The sequence below is a fragment of the Staurois parvus genome, unplaced genomic scaffold (genome assembly GCF_062004578.1).
Source record: "Staurois parvus isolate SC_StPar_1 unplaced genomic scaffold, SC_StPar_1.0 ptg000656l, whole genome shotgun sequence".
Classification (NCBI taxonomy): Eukaryota; Metazoa; Chordata; class Amphibia; order Anura; family Ranidae; genus Staurois; species Staurois parvus.
The window spans coordinates 3,442,122-3,469,244 of record NW_028318452.1 but is presented as its reverse complement, the minus strand read 5'-3'; the positions used below and the strand labels follow the sequence as shown (position 1 = coordinate 3,469,244).

Below are 27,123 nucleotides of genomic sequence, written 5' to 3'. Positions count from 1 at the left end.
TTTTTTTTTTTTTGTTCTTGTAAAACTTCCTATAGTTTACAAATCTAATCATTTCTATAGCACTCTGACTTTTCTTTTTTCTCAGCACAATGTAAAGGTTTTTTGTAATAGATCATTTCTACCATTCATCATACAGTATATGCACAATGATGGCTCCTTACAAAAACAAATTGTAATGTATTATTTTATTTAGTAAATTGTGAATATTACAAATGAGCTGCACATAGTTACATAATTAGTCTGGCTGAAAAAAGACAAAAGTCCATGCAGTTCAACACATTGCTACTTTTATATAGTGTGCCTCAATGACATATTTTTGATGAGGAGGGTCTATATTTCAGAATGACTATGACTTTCATAGTAAAACTTTACAAATGGAATCCATTCTGCAGCTCTCTCTATGTTAGGAGGAGCTAAGGGCACATGTAACCCCTCACTGGCTGGGATCTCTTCTATAGCTGCCTTTTTCTCTGTAATCCTGAATGTATCTTCTTCCAGAACACTTTATTGCCCCACACACTAAGCACAGGAGATCTGATCTCCCCTTAAGTGTCCATACACAGAGGGGAATCCTGCACTTCTTAACTTCTGCCTGACCCCTTCCACTAATGTCACGACACAAACACTTCCACGCTGGAAACATGCTGGCTTCTACATTGTTATTCAAGCAAAAACCTGTCACCCCCCTCTAATGCCTGCATTCTCTCTCCACCCCCACAGCTGCTTCCCTGCACGAGCTGGGGATTGCCCACTCCACTCCCAGCCTTTCAATTATTGATTGCCCACAAATCTTCCCTGCCTGCTCATTTCATCTGTACGCCTTGTGCCTCCCGTGTTCTCCGGTACAAAAAGCTATGTGTGTGTGTGACTGAAAGACTTTGTTCCTTCTTTGCTCTTATTCAGCACTGCAGCAGAATAGAACTGCAGCGTAAGATCCACCCAATGTGCTCAGTCCTCCCTGTGTGCCGCTACTGCTGCTGCTGCTGCTGCTGCTGCTGGCCCTTTCAGCACTGAGCCGCGGACAGCTCCCTGCGCTGCCAGCTACACAGCCGCCGCCACTGCTGCTGAGCGGAGTGCAAGCGGGACGGAGGTAAGTAGGGCTACACATAGGACAGCAACACTCTGCTACACGGCCAGCCACACTCTCACGCCTGCTGCAGCTGCTCCTGTCCCTTGCAAGGCTTCCCCTGGCTATGAAAAGAGAGTGCTGTCATGCTAGGGGACAACTTGGTAACTTTCTTTGCAGCTGTCATTTGCAACTGATTCCTAATAGTGACCTAGCAATAATAATGTATAATTATAGTGACCTAGCAATAATAATGTAGATTTCTTTATAGTGACATAGCAATAATAATGTCTAATTCTTTATAGTGACCTAGCAATAATAATGTATAATTTTTTGTAGTGACCCAGCAATAATAATGTATAATTCTTTATAGTGACCTAGCAATAATAATGTATAATTCTTTATAGTGACCCAGCAATAATAATGCATATTTTTTTATAGTGACCCAGCAATAATAATGTATAATTCTTTATAGTGACCCAGCAATAATAATGTATAATTATAGTGACCTAGCAATAATAATGTATAATTATAGTGACCTAGCAATAATAATGTATAATTCTTTATAGTGACCTAGCAATAATAATGTATAATTATAGTGACCTAGCAATAATAATGTATAATTATAGTGACCTAGCAATATTAATGCATATTTCTTTATAGCAACCTAGCAATAATAATGTATATTTCTTTATAGCGACCTAGCAATAATAATGTATATTTCTTTATAGCGACCTAGCAATAATAATGTATATTTCTTTATAGCGACCTAGCAATAATAATGTATATTTCTTTATAGCGACCTAGCAATAATAATGTATATTTCTTTATAGCGACCTAGCAGTAATAATGTATATTTCTTTATAGTGACCTAGCAATAATAATAATGCATATTTATTTTCTTTAATGTATAGAACAGTTAATATTTTTGTAATGCTTGCCTTTATGTACTGTCATTTTCAAATGCAATACAACTTGCTTAGTAGTTTTGTACAATCTGATGGCAATCAGTTTTGGACTGGAAGGGATAGATTTACTAAAACTGGAGAGTGAAAAATCTTAAGCAGCGGTCCATGGTAGCCAATCTGTTTCTAACTTCAGGTTATTCAATTACGCTTTGACAAAAAAAAAAAACAAAATCTGGAAGCCGATTGGATCCCATGCACAGTTGCACCAGATTTTGCACTCTCCATTTTTAATAAATCAACCCCATAGTGTCAATCTCAGGTGTGTTGATTTTTTTTTCAAGGATCTAGCTCCTTGCAGAAATTGCTGTTGTATAGAGTTGGCACTACTTTTGTTTTTTATTTTGGATATTAATAAGTAACATGATCTGAAAGCTCATAAGTAGTCATAATAAGGCATTGTGATTGGTTTCTGTGAATTACTGCACTTTGTTGCTTTTTTGTTTTGTTGCCTTACCAGGAGATGACAACTTATTGCAGTAGTTGGCTCAAAGTGTAGGAAGCTTGCTGCAGAACTAGCATGTCCCCACCACTCTTCACTGCCTCCGTTGCCTGCAGTGCCTCCTCCTCAAGGTCCCTCCGGCATAGAAGGGGTTAAAACGAGACCTGCTGGTTCTGCGGAGTCTGAGTCATCCCCAAGAGCTGTCATTTGTCAAACAACTGCACAGTGAGCCAAATGCAGAGTGTCAGGGCAAACAAAATCTCATTACCAGAATCAGTGTGCGTCAAAGGGTGCGCTGTGATTGATAGTAGTCGCTCTTCCCGCAAAGGTAATACTAGGCAGACTGGCTGGATCCAAACAATAAAATCCACCCCCCCCCCCCTTAGTAGACAAGAACAGGGTAAGCTGCAGTCAACTGCAGTGCAGAGAGTTGAGTCTAACCAGGCACAAGAATACTATGGGGGTGTGTGTGTGGTTCCTTCATTGTGCAATGGCACCAAGAACTGTAATACTTAACAAACTTGACAGCAAGCCTTGTCTTCAGTAACTGATGTGCAGTCATTCTGAATGATAGAAAAGTTACATATGTCATTTTGTCACAGGTTTGTGAATCATTTTTAGATCACTGTTTCGCTCATAGTCTCTGGTCCACTGAACATCTAGCGATTCTAGCGATTAGCAACCCTCATGGTTGCCATTTTGCGGAAATATAGCAGGAAATGGTAAAATCTTATTCATAAATTACAAGCTGTTGGATCTTTTTAATCTTTGCAGAATGCCAGCATTCTCTCGCAAATAGAACTGCGAAATAAAATTAGGGATTGCAAAAAAAATTTGTCAGCGACCCCCTTGGCACAAAAAGAGGCTGGGACCCTCTAATTTGAAAGGACGTAAATTTTCCACCATGCTAACACCAATTGGTTAATGGGATTTTTTTTTGTTTAGCAGCCTGCTTCGTTCCCATCCCCCCCCATTTTTATATATTATTGATCTGTGTGGATCTTTGAGCTAGATACAGGTTTGGCAGCATGGCATAAAATTTACATATCTGGAAGTGTCCTTTCAGTGTTGGATGGAGGAGAGAAAAGTTATATTAAATCTAGATGATATGTATTACTATGCTTGTTTCTATGCTTCGCTGTAAATAGTACACTAGGATATCTTTTTTTTTTTCTTATATGTGACTTCTGTTATATATTGAAATTAAAGTAATTCCACGGGGAATAAGAAACATTAAAATAAAGAAAGTGAACACTTTGTTTATGACGTGGAAGGACATACATGAAAAAGTACCAGCTGTCTATGTTATCTACATTGTGAATCCTGTATCGCCAGTTTTTCCAGACTGGGTGTGCACTGGTTCCATTACATCTTATTATTACCAATTAGACTATTCACTCACCGCTGTGTAATCTGCTCCTACTAAATGACTAGTTGACTGAGCTCACTGCAGCATATTACACATGCATTTTACTACTGAGAAAATAACAGCATTCACAGTACATTAAAGAAAAAAATCTTTCAGACGGAGCAGCATGATACAAACATGTACTGTTCATTTTACATTGTGAAACATTTATTTTAAATTATATTATATGTACACCTGTTGTTTGTGTAACACCATACAACATGGATTTCCTAGGCTTGCTCAGGTGTGTTTATTAAAGATATTGTTCACATGCTAATTAGGGTTCAATATTTTTTTTTAGATATAAAATAATAAATATTTTAGATTAAATATTACCTATTTTATATGACATATTACGATGTTACATATAGTAACATTTCAGTGAAGTCATTTGGAATAGCCAATATTATGGTAGTACATATAGCAAAATGTATAGTCCTGGGAATTGGGAATTATAAAGAAGTATGTAACTTTTATACATTTTGAATTCCTGTTAGTGAAAAAAGGAATAATCTCCTTATAGGGTGGATCTCCTTATAAAACTGGATTTTACTACTATTCTGAAGACATGACAATGCGGATACATCCATAGTTACAAGCCCTGCCCTGTGGTAATGCTGTGCATTACGTCATTCATAGGAACATCAGACTACACGAAACCCTCTTTAGTTACAACAAATGTGTTTGCAAATACAGAAAAACCCATAACCACAAGCGTTCGTATTGATGGGCCACTTCATTTAGTTCATTTTGAGGCATATCTTGTTGTGTACTTTGGATGTGAAGCTCAGAATAAAGTGGATTTACTTATGATTCTGCAGGCCAAACAAATATACATGGCTGTTATACAGTATATGCTTTTGTTATAATATATAACTGCACGTGTGGGATGATCATGTGGGTTGATAATAATGCCCAAAGATATATTGCCCATTCAGTTTTCCACATGGCTTGATATTTGAATGATACAAATGTTTACTGTCCATGCTGTATTTTTCTCTATATACATATGTGTGTACTATATGTATATGACATATAGTTGTATATACACACATTCTATGAGTGTGTGTCAAATATGACTGATTTTTAAATTAGAGTAGCATGAAATATGTTTCTAGCATTTTTTTCTGAATTAATATATCAGGGAGAAAAGTTCAGTTTGTTTTTCCTAAATGAGAACCAGTGATAGTCAATTACAGTAGACATAGTAAGCATAGAAAAAGAACATACCATGTGTACAGCAATACGTGTCATGTTTTATGGTTGATTGGCTTTACATTTTTTTAATTACCTTTTAGTTTTTTTAATTCTTTATTTCATGCACAATGATATAAGAAACATTCAGGCATTACCTTTAGCATTTTTAGTATTTTTGATTGTGATGATGTGCCTTAGGTAGCTTGGATTGTAATCTTACATAAGCAACATTTATGCTTTATTTTCCTGTGCTGCACCCTTACTTCTATTTATGAAAATGGAAAGCTTTACTTTTTTAATTTGAATTTCCATCTAAATGTGTTATTTGAAATGCTGTGGTGCTTACTGATCCCATTTACAAATTCTGCTCCTACAAGTCAATGACAGTAATTTAGGAGTGTTCCCAAGGGAAATGATATGTATTTAAAAGGGCCAACTTGGTGCACCATGATTCCACTCCAGGGAATTTCATTCTAACAAATGCATTCCTGTGTGATAGTAATGCAACAATACATTAGGATGTGTCTATGGGGCCATTTATGGTGCATTGCCTTTCGTGGGTTTCCCATAACTATCCATTCAGTGAGTGCTCAGCTGTAGATTCCCTAGCACAATATGGATGATTGAAGTGGGCATTGGTTTTGTTTTTTTTTTTGCTTTTTTTTTTAGAAGGGGGGGATAATCTTTTTTTTTTTTACAACTTATTTTCTCAGCTCTATACTGGACGAGGGTGCGTATCCCTGGGTACCAATTGGCCAATTAATTAATTTGAAATATAACCTTTTTGTTAAGATTTTTATAAAAATATATGTACTAAACAGTATTCAATTCAAAACCGTATAGACTGGGATGCACTGTGCAACAAACTCATAATTTAAATAATTACAATTGCTAGCCAATAATCTTATCCCTTACATCTAAATAATTGCCATCTCCAAGCTGAGTCATGATTTCATATCATCTTTGGATGAAGTTGTGGCAAAAACCATTGTGGTTTGATCATATGCCTATCAGGTAAAAATGCATACACTCTCCACTGAAGAAATGAAATTCCCCCAGAAAAGAACCCAATAGGTAATATGGTCTATCTTGCTACAGATATGTAATATGGGTACACTCATCCATGGGCCTCAATTCAAGCCTCTAATGGACAAGTCCCATACATCACCATATCAAGTCAAAAATACCTCACTGTCTTGAGGAATGTAAATAATGTGCTTACATGCGCAGTGCAAATCACTCCAAAAAGGGGAGTGAGTACATTTGCATTCAAAAATTGCTCCCAAATGACCCGAAAAAGAAAATTAAAGAAAGAACTCTACATGTTTTAGTCCAACTACAGAGCTTCATCGGGAGTATAAAGAATTCAAATCAGATCAAGTAGTGGTAAGAAGCAGTGCTCAGTATCACATGTTGGCAAGAAATGACACCTATTGTTTGGTTTACACCTATATAGAGAGATATTGGCCAACAAATGGCCGCTACGTGCGCGACGTTGTGACGTCACCGCGGACGTGGGTCATCACGTGCATGACGTCATGGTGCTTCCAAACTTTGGCACATGCTCAGTTCATCATAGGTCGCCATCTTGAGGATGAAAAATAACATTACAATAATCCAAGAGGCAATATACTGCTGTTCCACTCTACAATTATCCCATAGACACAACCTTGATACCTCGCCACTAGAAACTTGTTTATATCTGAAACAGTTCATACCATTATATAATATTTTATGAGGTCAGTTCAGACAGAAACCAAAGTCCCTAATCAAACACAAAAGGGAGGAAGGTAAAGCCTTCATTTAACCCACATGGTGCTCTTGAGTTTAACCGGAAAATCCATTTTGCTTCAAGCTTTAAGAGACATTTAAAGCTAGATCTCCTTTGCTAGGGCCTAGATTATCAATAATCCAAAAATGTAGGAGGTCTGCCTTGCCACCATGTGTTTGTATTATGTGTCTAGCCACTGGTCTATCCTTATTTTGAGTTATACCATTCACAGTTTCAAGGACTCGTCTCCTAACAGGATGAATTGTTTTCCCTGCATACATTTAAGGACACAGACATTTTAAGGCATAAATCACCCCCTCTGTGCTACAATTATAAAAGTCTCTTATTTTAATGATTTCCCCATTTTTGGGATTGACAAATTCCTTGATGTTACACAAACATGTGCATGCTTTTTAATGGCCATGCTTAAAACTACCTTTTGGTAGTTGAGCCTCAGGGATCTTTCATAAAGTGAAGTTTCTGGTTTCCTGTCTTTAGGGTCATTCATTGCATACAAATTTGAAGAATCTAATGGGGACCAAGTGATAAGTAAAATGCTGTGTATAATGGTTGCCTAGTGGATGCCACATAATTATACAAAATACATAATCTCAAATAGGGGAAGTTCAGAGACCTGCCTTTTACAGTAGGATCAGGAATGAGATGAGGGCAGTAGCAAAGACCTGGCATTTCTAAACATAGACTGTAGTTTTTGCTTGTTGTGGCACTCAGCATTCACTTTAACAGCTATCCTGGGGTTGCTGCTATGTACCATAATGGCACTTGTAGACCAGTGTATCAGGGCTAAAAGGGCAACACCAAGCTTCAGAATGTGCCTTTTGTTTGACAACAGCTTGCATGCCTAAAAAATGGCCAGAACTGAGTAACAAGTCCCCCCTGCCATAGATATCTGTGGCGTATAAGCAAGATCTTCTGGTCACCACTGCACATTTGTAGCTAAATTCAACAAAAAAACTGTAGGGTGGGTATAAACAGAATCAAAAGACTTTCTGCAGCTCTAGGAACATCTCTTCTCTGTTTGTTGGTCTATACCAGTGGTCTCCAAACTGCAGCCTGGGGGTCATATGCGGCCCTTTGTTCGCCTGTATCCGGCCCTTGGGGCACTATTCTTCCCATTGACATTAACAATGGGGCAAAATTCCTGTCACTGACACCAATATTGGGGCACTATTCCTCCCACTGACACCAATGAGAGGACACTATTCATCCCACTGACTCCAATAAGGGAGCAGTATTCCTCCCACTGACACCAATGATAGGACACTATTCCTCCCACTGATACCAATGATGAAACACTATTCATCCCACTGACTCCAATAAAGGGGCAGTATTGCTTCCACTGACGCCAATGATGAGGCACTATTCTGACCACTGACTCCGATAATGGGGCAGTATTCCTCCCACTGACACCAATGATGGGGCACTATTCCTCCCAATGACTCCAATGATGCGACACTATTCCTCTCACTGATTCCAATTATGGGACACTATTCTTCCCCCTGATACCAATGATGGGGCATTATTCCTCTCACTGACATCAATGATGGGAAACTAGTACTTTCACTGACACCAATAGTGAAATGCCAGGACATTATTTACTCCTACCGTCCACAGTCCGGCCCCTCTGAAGTCTGAAGGATAAAAGTCTGTTTAAAAAGTTTGGAGACTGGCCTAAACTGTTAAAAATGAAGATGTTGATATAAAGCAAATACCATGTTATTTCTATTAGCACATTCAAGCTGTTTTTTTTATAAAATAATTATATGACACACGGTGCACAATTTGTACTGAAGGGTACAGATATTCAGCTGTGATGCCTAAAGCCCTGGTCATTACCTGTTGGACCTTTTGGTTCAGATTGCCATGTGTCTTTTTAGTCAAGTAATTTGGCACTTAACACCCATTTGTATTTATGGGGAACTGACTTTTGACTTAAAAAGATTAACGGGACAGTCATTTAAATAAAGGTCTGCTACAAGAATCTGAACTGATTGTATTTAGACCATTAATTTAAATAAACAAAACAGTTGCTTTTGGAAAAGGTAGTTTACTGTGCAAGGTTGCCAAGAAAAAGTGAAAAATCTACAGTTTCCCTATCAATAAATACAAAACAGTATCTCTACAATGAAGAACCCATTAACATTAAACCCACTTCCCCTAAAATGAGCCCTTTGCACTAAATCCCTCCAACAATATGCATTAACCCTTAATGTATCCCCCCACCCCATCCCTTACCCTAATACTAAAACTTACTCAAAAACTGAGCCCTTAAGGTCTAACTCCACCAACTCTTACACTAAACAAAATCGAAACCATAAATTGACTGCTTAACCTCCTCCCCCCAACAGCTAAAGATAAATTCCAGGCAGGTATAAAAAACAACAATTAATGCCATTTTATATTCATTATGAGATAATTAAATGTCTTATTAAATCTAGTTAGTATAAGTACCTGAATTTGCAATGTGTTATTACATTTCGCTAGTAAGAGTACTTGAAGTTGACTTGGTATCAGCCTCCAGTACAGGGGTCTCCAAACTTTTGAAACAAAGGGCCAGTTTATTGTCCTTCAAACTTTAGGAGGGCCAGATTGGGGCCAGTGGGAGTAGAAAATGCCCTGGCATCAGTGGAGTATACAATACCCTAGGCTTGGTGGTCAGTGAGAGGAACAGTTCCCCATTGTTGGTGTCAGTGGAAGGAACAGTGCCCCATTATTGGTGACAGTGGGAGGAATAGTGCCCAATTGTTGGTGTCTGTGGGAGGAATAGCGACCCATTGCTGGTGTCAGTGGGAAGAATAGCGCCCCATCATTAGTGTCAATGGAAGGAATAGTGCTTCTTATCAGTGGAAGGAAAAGAGCCCCAAGGGCCGGATAAAAGCAAGCAAAGGGCTCCACCCGGCCTGCAGGCCGCAGTTTGGAGACCCCTGCTCTAGTACAACAGTAGTTAGAGTGGGAGAGGAAGGGGCAGCATTTCCAAATTTTAGAAGAATCAGAGGAACACTGAATATACAAATATCCTTTATATGACTGCACCTGCACTGTTTATGAAAGAGGCTTGTGTACAATATGCAAAAAAAATGTGTTGACAGTACAAAGAAGAAAATAAACTAATGATGATAAGGTGTAATATAAATTACCAGTCATTTTACATTTTCCATAGGTGTTACTCTGATGATCCTTTAGAACACAGAAACAAATTTTTCAATTGGCTGAGTATTGTGGTACGCAATGTCTTAGAAAATGAAGTCCCATTATGTCCACTCCTTCAAATTCAAGCCAATCATAAATTCAGTTCAGCGGGTTAATTAATCCTTCCTCCTGTGATGAGTCCACTATGTTGTTGTTGAGCCTACTCCTCACACAGTTATAATTAAATGATGAGAGATGGCCTATTGCAGAGGGTAGATACACATCTGTCCTCAGCCCTCAGAGCATGAAAGAAGAACTAGGGATAAGTGAAAGTGGGAGTTTTCGCTTTAGTTCAAGACAATATGCTGAAATTTTACAGTTTTGGTGAAATATATTGAAGTCAATGGGGAATGCAGAATTAAGGTGATGGTTAAGGGTGCAATGGACCAGTCTAGAGTTAACTCTAGTACTATTCCTTACCTTTGCAGATAAACAAAGACATGTTATAGTCATCACTGTAATACCAATCATGTGATTTTATGTGATCCTCAACACAATAAAAGGACTTTTGCCAGAAAGCCATGTGATTACACTGATATTGATGTGGTGATCAGATGACTTTAATGATAAGTAAAGCCACACCACACAGGGACAGTGCCGCACAGCTCAGTGCTTCTAGCTTTAAAGAGAAATATTATATCTATGGCAAAAGATTTTGACAAAATCAAGTTTGGCAAAATCACCCACTCATTACTAGTAGTAACCCATATAATATGCTATTACACAGTCCAACCAAAACAGATATTTTAGTTTTGGCTTCATATATCTCTCTCAGTATCGTATTATGAAATCTCTGCAAATCTGTCATCATACTGGCCACATACCTACAAAGCCAAAATATAAATAATATTATTCCTACACCTGTCCAACAAAAAAACCCCAAAATCAACTAATAAGAACTTTATGCCTGAGATAATAGGTGCCACCAATACAATAGTTAAAGTCATACAAAATATACAATTTATTTAGAATCATGAAAATGCTATGAAATTAGATATCAGGATTTATAAAAAAAAAAAGAAAAATTTGATATTTCCAACATAATAATGATAATAATAGGAGAATCTTATTCCCTCTCCAGGAGGAGACTATGTTCACGGTATAGACTCCCTGATGTGTGCTGCATTTAGGAGCCTATCTATTTAGATAAAGTACAGTTAATTAGTAAAGTGCAAGTGTACTGAAATACAAAATACACTCGCAGGCCACTTTATTAGGTACACCTATTCAATTGCTTGGTAACACAAATTGCAATCAGCCTATCACATGGCAGAAACTTGGTGCATTTAGGCATGTAGACATGATGAAGACAACTTGCTGAAGTTCAAACAGAGCATCAGAATAGGGAAGAAAGGGGATTTCAATGACTTTGAATGTGGCATGGTTGTTGGTGCCAGACGGGCTGATCTGAGTATTTCAAAAACTGCTCATCTACTGGGATTTTCACACACAACCATCTCTAGGGTTTACAGAGAATGGTCCAAAAAAGATAAAATATCCAGCGAGCAGCAGCTGTGTGGACGAAAATGCCTTGTTGATATCAGAGGGGAATGGGCAAACTGGTTTCTGCAACATTCAGATGCTAGGGTCAGAATTTGGCGTAATCAATGTGAAAGCATGGATCCATCCTGCCTTGTATCAACGGTTCATGCTGGTGGTGATGTAATGGTGTGGAGGATTTTTTCTTGGCACTAGCAAGGTGTACCTAATAAAGTGGCTGGTGACTGTAATATACAAATGCTATAAGATAAATAATGTGATTCACTATTTCATATATTTACATCATTGTGACCAAAGAATTATATAATTAAACAAGGAAGTAGTAAATGCATTCAATTCAAGACAATATACTGCTTTAAAAGTACAGCTGAGGAGAACAGAGTGTGAATGCTATGAGGTAAAGAAACAACAAATGTAGCTGCATTGAAGGGGAGATTGCTGTTATATTAGGGCTCAATGCATAGTATGAGAGTTGGACACCTACTCTGGAGCAAGGTGAGGAATCAGTTCCTGGGTTGCATATTTAGACTATTCTTATGATGTGCATATAACACAACATGTCAATGAAATGAATATTAATACTATATTTATTCAATAATAAATAAATTGAGCAGTCAATGGAATGCTCCCAAAATGCAGTCAAGCCTAGAAACTGCTTTCTACCTTGGATGGATTCACACTGGTGAGCAGACCCTAGTGCGCCTGCTGAGCTACTTCCTACAAGGTCACCCGCTGAGAACTGACTTTGCGTATCAGTAGGAGGGAAGTTCGGTACAGATGCTGGAGTTTTAATTCATTGTTTTTAATAACTCTGGATATGAGCTGTCATTCCTTTTTGTGTGTGTGCATGAGCAAGAAGAAGAGTTCATGGCTTTTCTCCCCATGAAAGAAATAAGTTAGGGCTTAGTGGGATACGAATAGTTTATGGTTACAGGACTTGGTGTAGCTTGGGAAACTTTGAGTTGATTTACTAAAGGCAAATACGCTTTTCACTTTGCAAATAAATTTTTTTCTAAGCTTAGTCAATGTGATGAAAATGTACTTTGCATAGTATACCCAATCATATGCAAAGAAAAAAACAGTATTGTTTTCATTCACTGAGCTAAGAGAAAGTGAACAGCCTTTAGTAAATCAACCTCACTGGCTTCAAGGGTCTGCTGCACCAGAGCTGAGCAGTGGTTCGGACATGATAAATATGTTGGATTACATTTTATTTATTTGTCAAGGCTTACAGCAGCCCCGTGTGCTGAAAATTTGAGCAAAAAGATCTGACAATCTCATACATGGGTAGGTAGCACCCAAGCATTCCTTCCCATGGGGGAGGAAGGACACACGCGCACACACACATACACATACACACACACACCTGAAGTTCACAGTAGATGTATGAAGGTAGAAGTTCCAACAAAATAGTAGAAAAGTCTATGTAACCATACTGGTCTGATCAGCAACACTTACAGAGAACTGTGCAATAGCAGGGAACACTACATTGATGCTGACAGCAACTGTAAGAGGAGTTGGCTCAAAGGTGGTCATGCAGTGAGGCACCTGAAGAAGAAAGGCACCTATCTGTAGAATGGGTGAACAGTCCCTACTCTGTCCCTTCTCCACTGGAACCTCTCCTTATGGTATGCACACTCTCCTTAGCCCAAATCTATCCACATTTAAAATGCTCATCAATCACAGTGAGGCAATGCCTTACATATAAGCATTGCCCCATCTCAAGATGGCTGCAGGGGGTCATCTGGAGTAACAGCATCCAATTGGACTGCTGCTGTCCTGTGACACCTACAGGTGCCTCAGGAGAACATATATTCCTCCTATTGTCCACTCTCTCTGATTGGTGGCTGCAAAGTAGAGCCATCTGTGCAGGGAGAATGAGCTACACCTACCTAAACATGTATATGGAAGATTGGTCATGATGGTGTAGTATAGTGTACCACAAAGTCTCTTTGTTGCCATCTAACTTTGAATGTACATTTGTAGTAAAAAAGAAAACCCTAAACTTATGTTTTGGGAAACATCTTGAAAACTCTTAACTGTACCTCAGAAGAAGTGCACAAAAATGTAACTTTTGTATATCTGCAATGCAAGACCTAGGGTAGTATGCCTCTGATCTCTAGTTTCATGGGATTTAGGGTGAGATTTGGTGACATTCCTACTGGAGAAGAAGCTATATCAGAGGACATTCAGATAAGGATCCCCCTGCTTCTGCTTCATTTATTGCTTGGATCTGTGCAGATCACCTCTCCTACTGCTACTTGATTTATACTCCATCAGTCATCAAGGGTATAGCTCTGCCATGAAGAACAGATTTTTTTCTTCTACCAACATGGTCTCTATACAGAGATACACTCACCGGCCACTTTATTAGGTACACCTATTCAATTGCTTGGTAACACAAATTAAAAATCAGCCAATCACATGGCAGCAACTCAATGCATTAGCCAGGTAGACATGGTGAAGACAGTTTTGCTGAAGTTTAAATCGAGCATCAGAATGGGGAAGAAAGGAAATTTCAGTGACTTAAAATGTGGCATGGTTGTTGGTGCCAGACGAGCTGATTTAAGTATTCAAAAACTGCTGATCGACTGGGATTTTCACGCACAACCATTTCTAGGGTTTACAGAGAATGGTCCAAAAAAGAGGAAACATCCAGTGAGTGGCAGTTGTGTGGACAAAAATTCCTTGTTGATGTCAGAGGTCAGAGAAGAATGGGCAGACTTGTTGTTGCCACATTCAGATGGTAGGGTCAGAGTTTGGCGTAAACAACATGAACGCATGGATCCATCCTGCCTTGTATCACCGATTCAGGCTGGTGATGGTGGTATAATGGTGTGGGGGCTTTTTTCTTGGCACCAGCAGGGTGTACCTAGTTAAGTGGCCGGTGAGTGTACAGTGTAGAGCAAGGCAAAATAAGTCTGTAGAAAGGTAAAAGATCAGTCGCAGGTTACCTACAATGCAATACTGGTGATTAGTCCTTTGTCCCCTGCTAGTGTTTATTTTGCCATAGCTTCTACTTTAATTATTTTATTTGCTTAGAGCTAAATAAAAATCAATTACATTTAGACCCTGGTTGATTATTTTCACTGCAACATTCTCATTGTTTTCTTCTTTCCTGATGGTTTGTTGCAGTTTTTATATTATGGACTGTGTGTGGGCAGAGCTTGAGGTGTCTTAGTAAGGATAGGCTGTATAACTGCACTCACTAATGCCCAAACCATAGGCAGGAGTCGTGGTCATGTGAAATCAGCATGTAAGTGATACTCAGAATTTAGAGGCGAGCAGGCAATTTGCACAATTAACGCTTTGTAATCCGTGGTTATACTTCTTACACTGTTGACACTAAAAGCACTTCAGACAGAAATTTGTTAGTGAACACATGTCCCTAGCTGTGCAGCATTTCTGTGCTTGCACCGCAGAGCATGTATCGGTCTCCACAAACTCAACAGTCCCATCACCTCACTCCTAGTGGCAAGGTCCTTATATTGCTATTGGATTCAGGAAACACATTTCTCCATACATACTTGTTCTCCTCAAAGGGCCCCCTCTACATCTCTCTCTGTGACTCCAGACTAGGTCCCTAGGTACTCTGTGCCACAAGATTGGTCCCTACATGTGGGGAACCAGTTGCTAGTGAAGGGGCCAAGCTTAATGCCCCTTTACTACCAGAGGATCCGTTGCCCCTGTCATGCCACTCGTTTCCTCTTTGGTTGACTTCTTTACGGACAGCTCATTTTCTCTAACCTCTTCAGTCCCCTGTTTTAAGCTCTGTTCTTTTGATACGCCTTACACGCACCCCTTTAAAGATGTTAGACCAGGCAATTTAGATGAGCAGTAAAGTTCATCTGTTACTGAAGTAGTTACTGGTAACAAGTAAACAGTTCTTAAAGTGGAGCTCCACCCAAAAGGGGAAGTTTCGCTTTAAGGACTGCTCCCCCGCTCCCCATTAAGGATTGGATCCTTTGGGGGACGGGGGGATCGGGTAACCGAATTTGACAGGTACTCGCTTCCACTTCCGGTCCGATCGCCTAGGTCAGTGGTGGGCAACCTTTTTTTTCAACTGAGCCAAATCTCGCCAAAACCACGATTGAAATTTATTTTGAGAGCCACATTTTTAAAACTGAAAATACATCCCCCATATAGTAATTCATCCCCCATAGTAATTCATCCCCCATAGTAATTCATCCCCCATATAGTAATTCATCCCCCATAGTAATTCATCCCCCATATAGTAATTCATCCCCCATATAGTAATTCATCCCCCATAGTAATTCATCCCCCATAGTAATTCATCCCCCATATAGTAACTCATCCCCCATATAGTAATTCATCCCCCATAGTAATTCATCCCCCATAGTAATTAATCCCCCATATAGTAATTAATCCCCCATATAGTAATTAATCCCCCATAGTAATTCATCCCCCATATAGTAATTCATCCCCCATATAGTAATTCATCCCCCATATAGTAATTCATCCCCCATAGTAATTCATCCCCCATATAGTAATTCATCCCCCATAGTAATTCATCCCCCCTATAGTAATTCATCCCCCATATTAATTCATCCCCCATATTAAGTCCCCAAGTCCCCCATGTGTCAATTCACTTACCTTTGCTCCGCGCGTTCCTCTCGCCGTGTTCCCGCGCCGTTCCGGTGTAGCATGCAAATCTGTCTCCTATGAGGATCTGTCACCCTCGACGTATCTGCGCCTGTGCCAGTTTCAGGCATTAGCAGCCGATCGGCGATCTCCGGCACATGCGCAGATACGTTGAGGGGGACAGATCCTCATAGGAGACAGATTTTCATGCTACACCGGTCTTCAGGGCGGACTGTGAGAGGAGCATAGCGGGAGCCTAGCTCCGCGGGCCGGATTAAAAGGTCCGCCGGGCCGTAGTTTGCCCATTGCTGCCCTATTGCCTGTCACCTGGTGGGCAGTGTGCTCCGGAGCTGCAGCCAAGGTGAAAAAGAGCCGCATGCGGCTCTGGAGCCGCGGGTTGCCGACACCCGGCCTAGGTGATTGGAAACGGAAGGTTTCCTCCCTCCCTGTAATCTTTTGGGACATGTGACAGGTCCTGGAAGACTACAGGACCATTCACAAGGCGCAGTGCTTCTCGTGCATGTGCAGTAGGTACCCAGCTGTGAAGCCGCAAGCATTCACAGCGGGGTGCCCACACTAAAGATGCCAGCCTCCTGGAATACAGGACAGCCCATGAAACAGACTGTGGGAGACACACCACGGGACCGAGGGACAGGTAAGTGACTGTTTGTTTTTTAAAAGTCAGCAGCTACACTTTTTGTAGTTGCTGACTTTATTTTTTCACAGGGTAAGTGGAACTCCACTTTAAAGACATCATCCACAAACTTTCCTGTACAAAGCTCTCTTGTGCCCCAAAGTAATGCCCAATGAGGTAGTCATATCTTAGTCCATGAAGAGTCCTTCTCCAGGCAAGAGTCCATATTAGGCAGTAAATTCACAAAAGGTAGCAATAATCTGTAAGAGGGTCCAGTTAAGGTAGCATAAGTCCAGATAAGTACATAGTTTCCAGACGCCACTGAGAACCTCAACTGGGCTCCTCCCAAGGGGTGGTTCAGACCAACAGCATAACAGCTACATCTTGGCAGTATTTCCCCAGGTCAACACCCCAGGGCACTTAGTGAACCCTATTTATATGGTATGACCTGTATAGGGCATGGTAACCCTACTGAAGAGAGGATAAAAACTTGGCCAGAAGTCTTAACCCAAACATGTGTAGTACAATTTGTCATTATTGCTCTGTGATTTGGAATCACGGGCAGAATTGCAGCAATTCTGTTCGACATCACAAAACACTAGATGTGAACAAGGTCTAAGGACACAGTGCAACATTTCAACATTGTAACAATTTGCAACATAATCAACCTAATAAACCTCAGAGCATAAACACAGCAAAAGAAAGCTTTTAACACTTTAGAACCCTCTGGGAAACTCCTCCTTACATGTGTATCTTCTTCTTTCTAGGCTTGACCTATTTGCACAATGGTGTTACATATCCTTTATATAATTAGTCAGTTCAGGGTGCAAACTCTACAGAGTACAGATCTGAAAATTAAAAACTCAGGGGGAAACCCACACTTGGAACTGAGCTTGCTTTCACTGAAAAGAGGTTCTGGGGATGGCCTGGAAATGGTGCTTGAGTCCTTATTTTAGTACATCTGATCCCTATTGAAAAAAATGCCATCTTGAACAACATGTCTTTTAGGTTCTATTTGCCTTAGGTAGCTTTAATTATTAGATGTTAGTCATAGTTACATGTTAGTCTTCGGTAACACCGAAATCTGACTTTGAAATCGTGCAAATTCAAGGGAAGTCGCACAATTTCAAAGCCAGATGTCAGTCCGACTTCAGGTGTGACTTGGAAGACATCTGTGTGACTTCATGCACAGATGTCTATGCAAGTTGCACCTGAACTTGCCAAAAGTAGTGCATGAAGTACTTTCAAAATCAGTGCAGAATCGCACTGATATGGCCGCTTCCAATTCGGACAGTAGGGTGCGACTTATTCGAATTGAAACTATCAAATCACATGACAAGTCGCAGCGGTGGAAATGGGGACTTACTCTTTAACTCAACACAATTCTATGTTGTATTGCAACAATTCCAACCAAGTGGGCTTGTATGCATTCTAAGGAAAATGGAATAGACTAATCAGAGATGACAGAATATCAATGTCCATAAATGGCATCACACAACATGGCTTTCCATCCCCACCTTGCAACTCAGATGCCACTTTTCCCTTCCTTTTAGAACTGGTTCTGTAAAACTGAATTCATTTGTGAACATACAGCCTTCAGTGACCCATTCAACTCATTCTTTAAATTGGAAAAGAGGATACAGGATTTCCTAAGAGCTATATTAAATATTAAATGTAAGGCAGTACATAAATAATGCATGCAAGTAATCCTTGTAATATAATTCATATATGTTAATAATCTTTAATACCTCACAGGCTAAGTCAGTACAAAACTATCATTACAGTTTTGGATGGATGCTGCAAGCCTCTTTTCATTTTTACAAGCATATGTCATTTGCAAAAGATACACCTAATTTTCTCTCATACCTTTACTGAAGTCCAGGGGGAAGATCTCCCATTTAGAGGTGCAAGCTGTATGGCCTTTATTAAATATAGAAGCTTTACCCTGGTAGAGGTTGTCACATTTCCTCTGCTGGAAGAATCAGAAACTGACAGTAACAGTTTTCTTTGGCCAACGTCTCAATGATGCAATCATAGCCGTAGGTTACAGTGTGTGTACAGTATATTTGAAACTTTTTTATAACTTGGTGGTAAGGGTTAGAAACCTCGTTGGATTTATATACATCTGTGTTCCAGCTGAGTGGATTGACCCTTTCTATGTGTTCTGTTGATCATTGCCAGAAAGAAAATGAATGAAAATTAAAAAAAATACAGTTGTATCACCACAAGATGTGATTGTAAATTTTCCAATGGAAACATCTGTTCTGGTGACAACTGTCTGAGATTGAAATTCCTCTACCTCTGTAGAGATTTCTTCTTACGCCAGGGGCGTATTTACCACAAGGCAAACAAGTCACTTGCCTAGGGCGGCATTTTTCAGGGGAGCAGCAATTTCCCCCAGAAGTAGGGATGGAAGAAGGGACACGCACGCCATGGGAGCCAGGTGGGATCAGAGAGAGGCTGCGGGCTGTTTGATGGTGTATGTAGAGCCTGGCTCTCGTTCCTGGGGATGTCACGAACTGTGAAGATGAGTGTCTCTCTATTGCGGGGGGGGGTTGGGGTTAGTGAAAGGCTCTCCCAGGTGGGGGGCAGGGGTGTTGTTGGTCAATATCAAGCTCTCTCCGTGGGAGGGGGAAGAGGGTTGGTGTTTGTTCATGTCCGTGGGGGAGACGATCTTTGTGTTGCCTAGGGCAGCACAAAACCTAAATACACCACTGGTTGTATCTCTGAGACACAAATTTTCCCAATGGAACACAGACAACAAGAAAGAAACTGAATAGGGTTTTAACCCTTCCATACTCAATCTAAAACAAAAAGAAAAGTTTTCGATATACATATACTTTACCTAAAACTTCCAGAGCTAAGCTATACAATGGCACTGCACATTAACTGCTTCCCTGCCGCCCTATTGCAGAAATACTGCCACAGGGCAGCAGGGCTGTGCAAAATCACGTATATATACGTGATTTTGCAGTTCCGGGTAGGGGGCGCATACGTGCTACCCTACCCGCGCAGCCATTGACGGCTACAGATATCAATCGCCAGGTACTGGCCAGAGATTCTCCACTGCCACCCGCCGATCGCCAAGAAACAGTGATAGGGGAAAAAACCACAGGTCTCTCTCCTGCCAGCAGTAACATGCTGATGTTTCCCTAGTAAAGCACACACAGCACATGTTGTAAAACAGCACACTGTTAACCATTTGATCGCCCCAGATGTTAACCCCTTCCTGTCCAGTGTCATTAGTACAGTGTTAGTGCTTTTTATTAGCACTGATCACTGTATTGGTGATCAGTGGCAGCAAGTCAATTCCCCTCCAGTGTCAGAATGCCTGCCGCAGTCCCACAGTCCCGCTATAAGTCGCTGATCGCCGCCATTACTAGTATTTAAAAAAAACACAAATTCCAGTATATATACCGCCATTTGTAGATGTAAACTAATTTTCATGTAAACCAATAAATTTACACGTATTGGGATTTTTTTTTAGCAAAGACACGTAGCAGAATACATTTTGGCCTAAATTTATGACAAAATTTGATTTTTTAAAATTTTTTTACTGGATGTGTTTTATAGCGAAAAGTCAAAATATTGTTTTTTTTCTAAATTGCCAGTCTTTTTTTGCTTATAGCACAAAAAAATAAAAATGCACAGGTAATCAAATACCACGGAAAGAAAGCTCTATTTGTGGGGGAAAAAGGACATAAATTTCATTTGGGTGCAGCGTTTCATGACCGAGCAATTGTCAGTTAAAGTAACGCAGCGCCGTATCGCAGAAAATGGTCTGATCAGGAAGGGGGGTAAATCCTCAGGAGGGCAGGTGGTTAAAAAACCATAAGAATAACTATACAAGGAAGGTTTCTCCTATTATCAAAGTAGATGACTATCTCAGGCCAAAGAAAATTGTAACAGGTAGACATCACGCTATCATTCACTGAGGTGGAGATTTACTAAAACTGGAACATGCAAAATCTGGTGCAGCTGTGCGGAAACCAATCAGCTTCTAGATTTTATTGTCAAAGCTTAATTGAACAAGCTGAAGTTAGAAGCTGATTGGCCACCGTGCCCAGCTGCACCAGATTCTGAGTGCTCCAGTTTTAGTAAATCCCCCCCCCCCCCCCTTAGTGCCAACTGATGTGATAATTTAGCAAATCAAGGAGAGATTACACTCTTTTATATGTTAGAACGAAATGTAGGGGTAAGTAGGAATGAATAAGGGTATTCATACAGGAACAAGTTGAGCTGTTTGTCACAAATCCTTCTTAGTGGGGAATGGCCTGGTCTTCAGATCATTGTTTTATTGATATTAAAGTGGTTGTGAACCTCAGACATGAAATATGAACAAAGAACATACCTTTTATAGCATGGACTTGTCTCCATTCAGAGCAGTAAATGTCATTTCTGTCTGCTGCTTTATTCCTCTGCTATTAGCATGATCCACTTCTGACAAGTTTTCCTGACAGCAGCAGAAAAATGGTGATGGGGAGGGATCTTCAGCAGATTGACAAACTCAGCTCTGTTTCTGTGATCTGTGTGGAGGGGTGTGTCTCTTCCCTCCAATCAGCTGTCAGAGCTCTCCTCACTGAGCTCTGCAAAGTATAACTTCAGCTCTCCGCTCCCTTTTTTTCTGCACTCTCAGACAAGCCTTATAAATTCAGCACTTTGAATTGAAGTAGAGAAGAAAAGCCAGCAGATAAACAGGTATAACCAGGTGCTTCACTGATTTTTACATTTGTATCCCTATGTCTGCATTACACTTGGCCCAACAATGTTAGGCAGGTTATTTTTTTTTTGCTGCAAAGTTCTCATACCTTTTGTTGCCATAATAACTGAACTTCCGTTGTACCTCGCCGCAGCGAGGTATGTCATATCCACCCACCCGTTGGTTCCTGAGAACGATGAGTCATCAATCCCGGAAATCAATGAGCATCCCCGCTTGTAGCATCGCAATATTTCCAACCGCACTTGCCTTCCCTGGATTATCTTTTCATTGACATAACAATGGGGCGGGAACTTCCACCATCACCGCCATTGTTAGGGCAACCTGTTGTAAACAAATTGCGGCACGAAGTGTCCTTACTGCGCAGGCACAAGATCGAAAGGTGCATGCTGGGATAGCTAGCAACAGTGAATCCAGGAAGTATTCACTAGCAGGCTTCAGATGCCCACATCCTTCATGGAACCTGCCTGCTTCCGAGATCTATGTAGGATATTTTAGATTTAATAATTGACGTGCATGATATCAGACATAGCAGTAGTCTAATATTACAGTACAGGGTGTAAGAATTTCAGGAGAGCTTTTTAACAAAAAAAAATGTATGGGGACCGGAACTCCACTTTAAGTTTAACTGTGAGACCGGATTCACACCTTGTGCGCTGTGTTTAACCATTTATGACACTTTATATACATTTGAGTTCTTTTTGGTTGATATCTGTTTTTTTTACTGTGTTGCATTGATGTGCATTTTTTCCCCAAAGCAGAAGCCAAAATACTGTTCTAAACACATTCTGCGGCATGTCATGACGCATTACATTTAGCATGTTCCATTTCCACCCAGTGCACAGCAGCACAATGAGTAGGTGTGAACTGAGCCCATTGGAAACAATGCATTTCAGCTTGCCATTGCATTGATGCTGCCCTATGGATGTGGTGTGTACATGCCTTTAACCACCTCCCGCCCGCCATATAGTAATATGACGAACACAATGTGGTTCTCTCGTTCTGGTCCTCCCATTCTCACCGCGCATGCGCGGCTCAGAGAGCGTGCAGCGTGGCGATTCGTGGTGCGCTGTGTCCCTCGGACACAGCGGATCGCCGATCACGGAAGGGCAAAAGATGTCGGCTTGGTCATGTGATCAGCTGTGTCCAATCACAGCTGATCACATGTAAACAGGGAAATGCCGGTTATCGGCATTTCTCTCTTCTCGAGCTGTCACGCTGACAGCTCGAGAGGAGAGCTGGTAACCGGCTTTCCGCGGAGGGGACATGTACACAGATCATCAGGGCACTGATGATCAGTGTGCCCTAATGATCAGTGTAGCCCCAGCAGTGCCACCTGTCGCAAGCATACACCCAGAGACTGACGCAGTCCTCCATTTTGTTAAGAAATCTCCATGTTGTCCCTCATTTCTCCCCCTCCCTCTCTGAGAGCCACAGTGACATCTGATTGGTGTGGGTGTTGGAAGTGTCGCAGGCAGGCCGGAGCACAGCAGGGAGCCCAAGGTGCCTGGTTGTCTAAGAGAGCTGTGCAATATAGCACCTCATAAAAGCTAATGCAAGCCTTCTCAGGAGTTCAAAAACATTCCAAGGAAGCACAACCCAGATAGCACTTTTAAAATCCATTTTTCCCTATGTCTCATATCATGGAATATGAGAGACTTACATAAAAACCAGGCATATCTTCAAATTGGCCATGAGGAGACTAACAGTTTGATAGGTCACTCTCCTTGGCTGGAATACATAGGAAAGCCGAAAAGTAGATCTCGTGAACCGTTCAGTGTATAATTTCATATTTCATATCTAATCAGTCCTCAGATGTGTCTGCATAATAATCTACCCGCAGGTGGAATGTCACTTGTGCATATGGAAAGTTATGAGCCAAAATATGAACTAGAAGAGATTTTGGCTCTAGTTTAGGCCTACACCCAGACGATCCCTCCCTAAACGGGGCATTGGTCCTTGACTTCAAAAACACCCCCTGCTGGGGAACTACAAAATAGGCTGTCAGGCCTAAGAGAGGGAAGTTGAAGAATTCTCCCATTTAACATCAGAACCACCTGGGGAGACCCGTGCCCTTTCGCTCTGAAACTTGATCTGCTAACCCAGGACTTTGGCAAGTACTTTAACCCTCTAACTTCTCTCTGTTATCTCTTTGCTGTGCTGTTGTCTCTGTATATTTATATATATATATGAGTTATTTTTCTGTAAATATTTTATTGCACCCTTTTGACCTTTTAGTAATAAATCTTTCCTTCTGAAAGTGTTGAACTGTTTCTATAGCTCTTTATTGCAATTTACGACCTCCTGCCTCTAAAAAGAGCGCTACTGTGTTTGTTTAACCCTCTGTATAACCGGCCTGCAGTGACCGTGTTATACAGATGATTATCTCAACCATTATTGTGTTATAGCTGATATCGCCGAGTTTCCTCTTTCTCTGTACAAAAAGGAGGTGGTGGCAGTGTGAAGGGTTAATTGCATAATTAACCTGACCCAGTAACAAACGCTCCCAGGCTGCAGGTACATCGATTGTGGTCCAATTAGCTGGAAAATCTGTGTGCAGGGTGCAGCGGGGCGTGGCATTGTTACGCACATGACACCGCGTGTTAGATTGGCCAGTCCTTCGGTCATGAGTTTTGAGAAGGTCAGGGGTCTGATGCCGCGTTCGTCACATATTGGTGAGAGCGATCATGGGATTGGCACACCACCTGTCAGTGTCCATCAGTGCCTTGTGTCAGTGCTCACCAGTGCCTCGTGCCAGTGCCCATCAGTGCCACATCAATGTCACATATCAGTGCCTACCAGTGCACATCAATGCCACATATCAGTGCCCATCTGAGCTGCCTTTCTGTCACCCATCAGTGCCAGTCAGTGCCACCTAGCAATGCCAATCAGTGCCACCTATCAATGCTGCCAATCAGTGCCACCTATCAGTGCCAGTCAGTGCCACCTATCAGTGCACATCAATGCCGCCTATCAGTGCTAGTCAGTGCCGCCTAACAGTGCCAGTCAGTGCTGCCTAACAGTGCCAGTCAGTGCCGCCTAACAGTGCCAGTCAGTGTGCCTAACAGTGCCGCCTATCTGTGCCATGTATCAGTGTTGCCTTTCAGTGCCCATCAGTGATGCCTGTCAATACCCATCAGTGCCACCTACCAGTGCCTCCTCATCAGTGTCCATCAGTGCAGCCTATCAGTGCCCATCACTGCAGCCTCATTAGCGCACATCAGTGAAGGAGAAAAATCACATATTTACAAAATTTTATAACAAAAACAAAGAAAAAACTATTTTTTTTTCAAAATTTTCAGTTGTTTTTGGTTTGTTTAAGAAAAAATAAAAATCCCAGAGGTGATTAAATACCACCAAAATAAAGCTCTATCTGTCACAAAAAAATGATAAAAATTTCATATGGGTACAGTGTTGCATGACCGTGCAATTGTCACTCAAAATGCGACAGCGCTGAAAGCTGGAAATTGGCCTGGGCAGGAACGGGGTTTAAGTGCCCTGTAGGCGAGGGGTTAATGCATTTTTATTCTGTATGATTTCTAACTACATAAAGCATTCATATAGTAGTGAAGGTATATACTGTACACACCATTTGCTAACTCAGGAAAATACAAAAATTTACATGTTGCTGCCCCCCCCCCCCCACATTAACTTTTACCTAAACTTTACTTTTAACTTAAACTTATTGTTCTCATAGTAAATTTCCCAACATATATTTAACAGTGTCTTCTCTTTCCAGAAATAATAAATACCCAGAGCTGTTATCATTTTAAACCCCTTAAAATACAACATAAACTGCCACACGGCTTATAACTGGCATGCTGCAGGTTTAAGAAATAAAAGAAATAAAAAAAAAGACGTTTCCACATGTCAAGCTGACCATGAACAGCTCAATCTCACCTCTGATTCAGTGTAGGATGCTTGAGTGAGGATCAAACAGCTAAATACACTATAGAAGTTCTTCCAAATGGAATTTCAGACATATAATATACCTGGTCAGAATAATCTTAAATGGGTTCTCTAGTAAAACTACAATTTTAAAACTTAATTTCAGGCACACAAATGTTCCTTGAGATCTACTTTGTGTGTACCAAATTCATTTTCAAACTCAGTTATTACCTTGTAAAATTAGCAGTGATATCATCACTGTGCAGCACATGGCCAGTGCAGGTCCTCCCACTATAGACTGTCTGCAGAATACTACAGGAGGGGACAGAGACAAGACTAGTCACCCTGCACAAGGAGAGAGAGCAGCAGTGACTGGTCATTATTACAGTCATTTCCCACACAAAGGCAAAGTGCAAAAGTCATCCTGGATTACTGTACAGATATAGGAGAAATACAAAAAAGATTCCATAGGCAGGCTGCTGCTGTTAGAAAGCACAGGGCCCCATACAGTCAACCTGATAGCCCCCTCTTTCAAATAAACACAATTTATTATACTTTAGTTATGAATGAACACAATGAGCGATCAGTACCGATCACTCATTGTGTTCATTCATGAAAGGGAGGGGCTGGAATAAATTATACATTTACCAGACTCTTCCTCCACCCAATGGTGTATTTAGCTTTTGTGCTGCCCAAGGCAACGCATAAATTAACACCCCCCTCCCCCCTCAGAGAGAGTCTGACATTCACCAACAACACCCCTGCCCCCTTTCCCCACCGGAGAGAGCCTTCTGCTACCACCACCCATACACTGGCCACCGAACCCTTCCCTCCAAGTGGAGAGAAAGACACTGATCTGCACAGCTCCAGACATCCCTGATTATGAGAGTCGGGGCTCTGCATACACCGTCACACAGCCTGCAGCCTCTCTCGGATTCCACCTGGCTCCCATGCCATGTGTGTCCCTTCTTCCGGGGGGCAGTGCCCCCCTGAAAAATGCTGCCCTAGGCAAATGCCTTGTTTGCCTTGTGGTAAATACGCCCCTGACTCCACCATCCATCCTGAAGGATCCTATTGTGTGCTTGCAGCTGCCAGAAGGAAGGAGGGGGGGGGATCTGAGAGCACTGCAGGAGGGAACACAGGGGGGAAATGTATGGTGCAGAGTGAGGGTGATTGGTGAGGAAGGGGCAATTATTGGAACCAATCCCCTGTATGGCTCTGCAGCAGCTGAAATCTGGCGGAAGGGAGAGGAGTAGAAGCCAGCATTCAGCTGCCGGTCACATTCCCTGTCCAAATATATTCACCTTGCTGCCTGGCCCTCCTGCTGTTCTGGACCCTGTACAGGAGGACTGGTGGCCCCCTGTCCATAGGTATAAGTCAGAATACACATACACATCTTGTATTTAGACTATATTTATTTATTCTGGAATTCAGCTTTATTTACCGCTTTGTTAGGCAGAAAGTAAGGGTCCTGATGCTTAGGACACCCCCCTTTTAGCAGTCTTGGGCCACTGTTGTTTTTAATACTTTGTGGACTATGGTCCATTTCATTGCTTGTGATGGTATGTAGGCAGAGATACATGGGCCTGCCATTGCTAGTCTGCTTTTGAAAAGTTTCATACTGCATTTTCACCCAACCTCAAAATTGTTATTTTGAAAAGCCAGTATAAAGGAAGGGAATTGGTGAAAAAAATCATTTGTTGGTTTCTCCAGATATTTTGTT

At 41.1% G+C, this 27,123-nt stretch overlaps 1 protein-coding gene across 1 annotated transcript in view; it reads left to right on the top strand.

Moving 5' to 3' along the window:
• Positions 1-515: 515 nt before the first annotated feature.
• SV2C (synaptic vesicle glycoprotein 2C) overlaps positions 516-27,123 on the top strand; it is a 230,082-nt gene continuing 203,474 nt past the window's right edge. The window contains exon 1 of the mRNA XM_089694228.1: positions 516-1,090. The gene's annotated coding sequence lies outside the window, so the exon portion shown is untranslated. The remainder of the gene's footprint in view (positions 1,091-27,123) is intronic.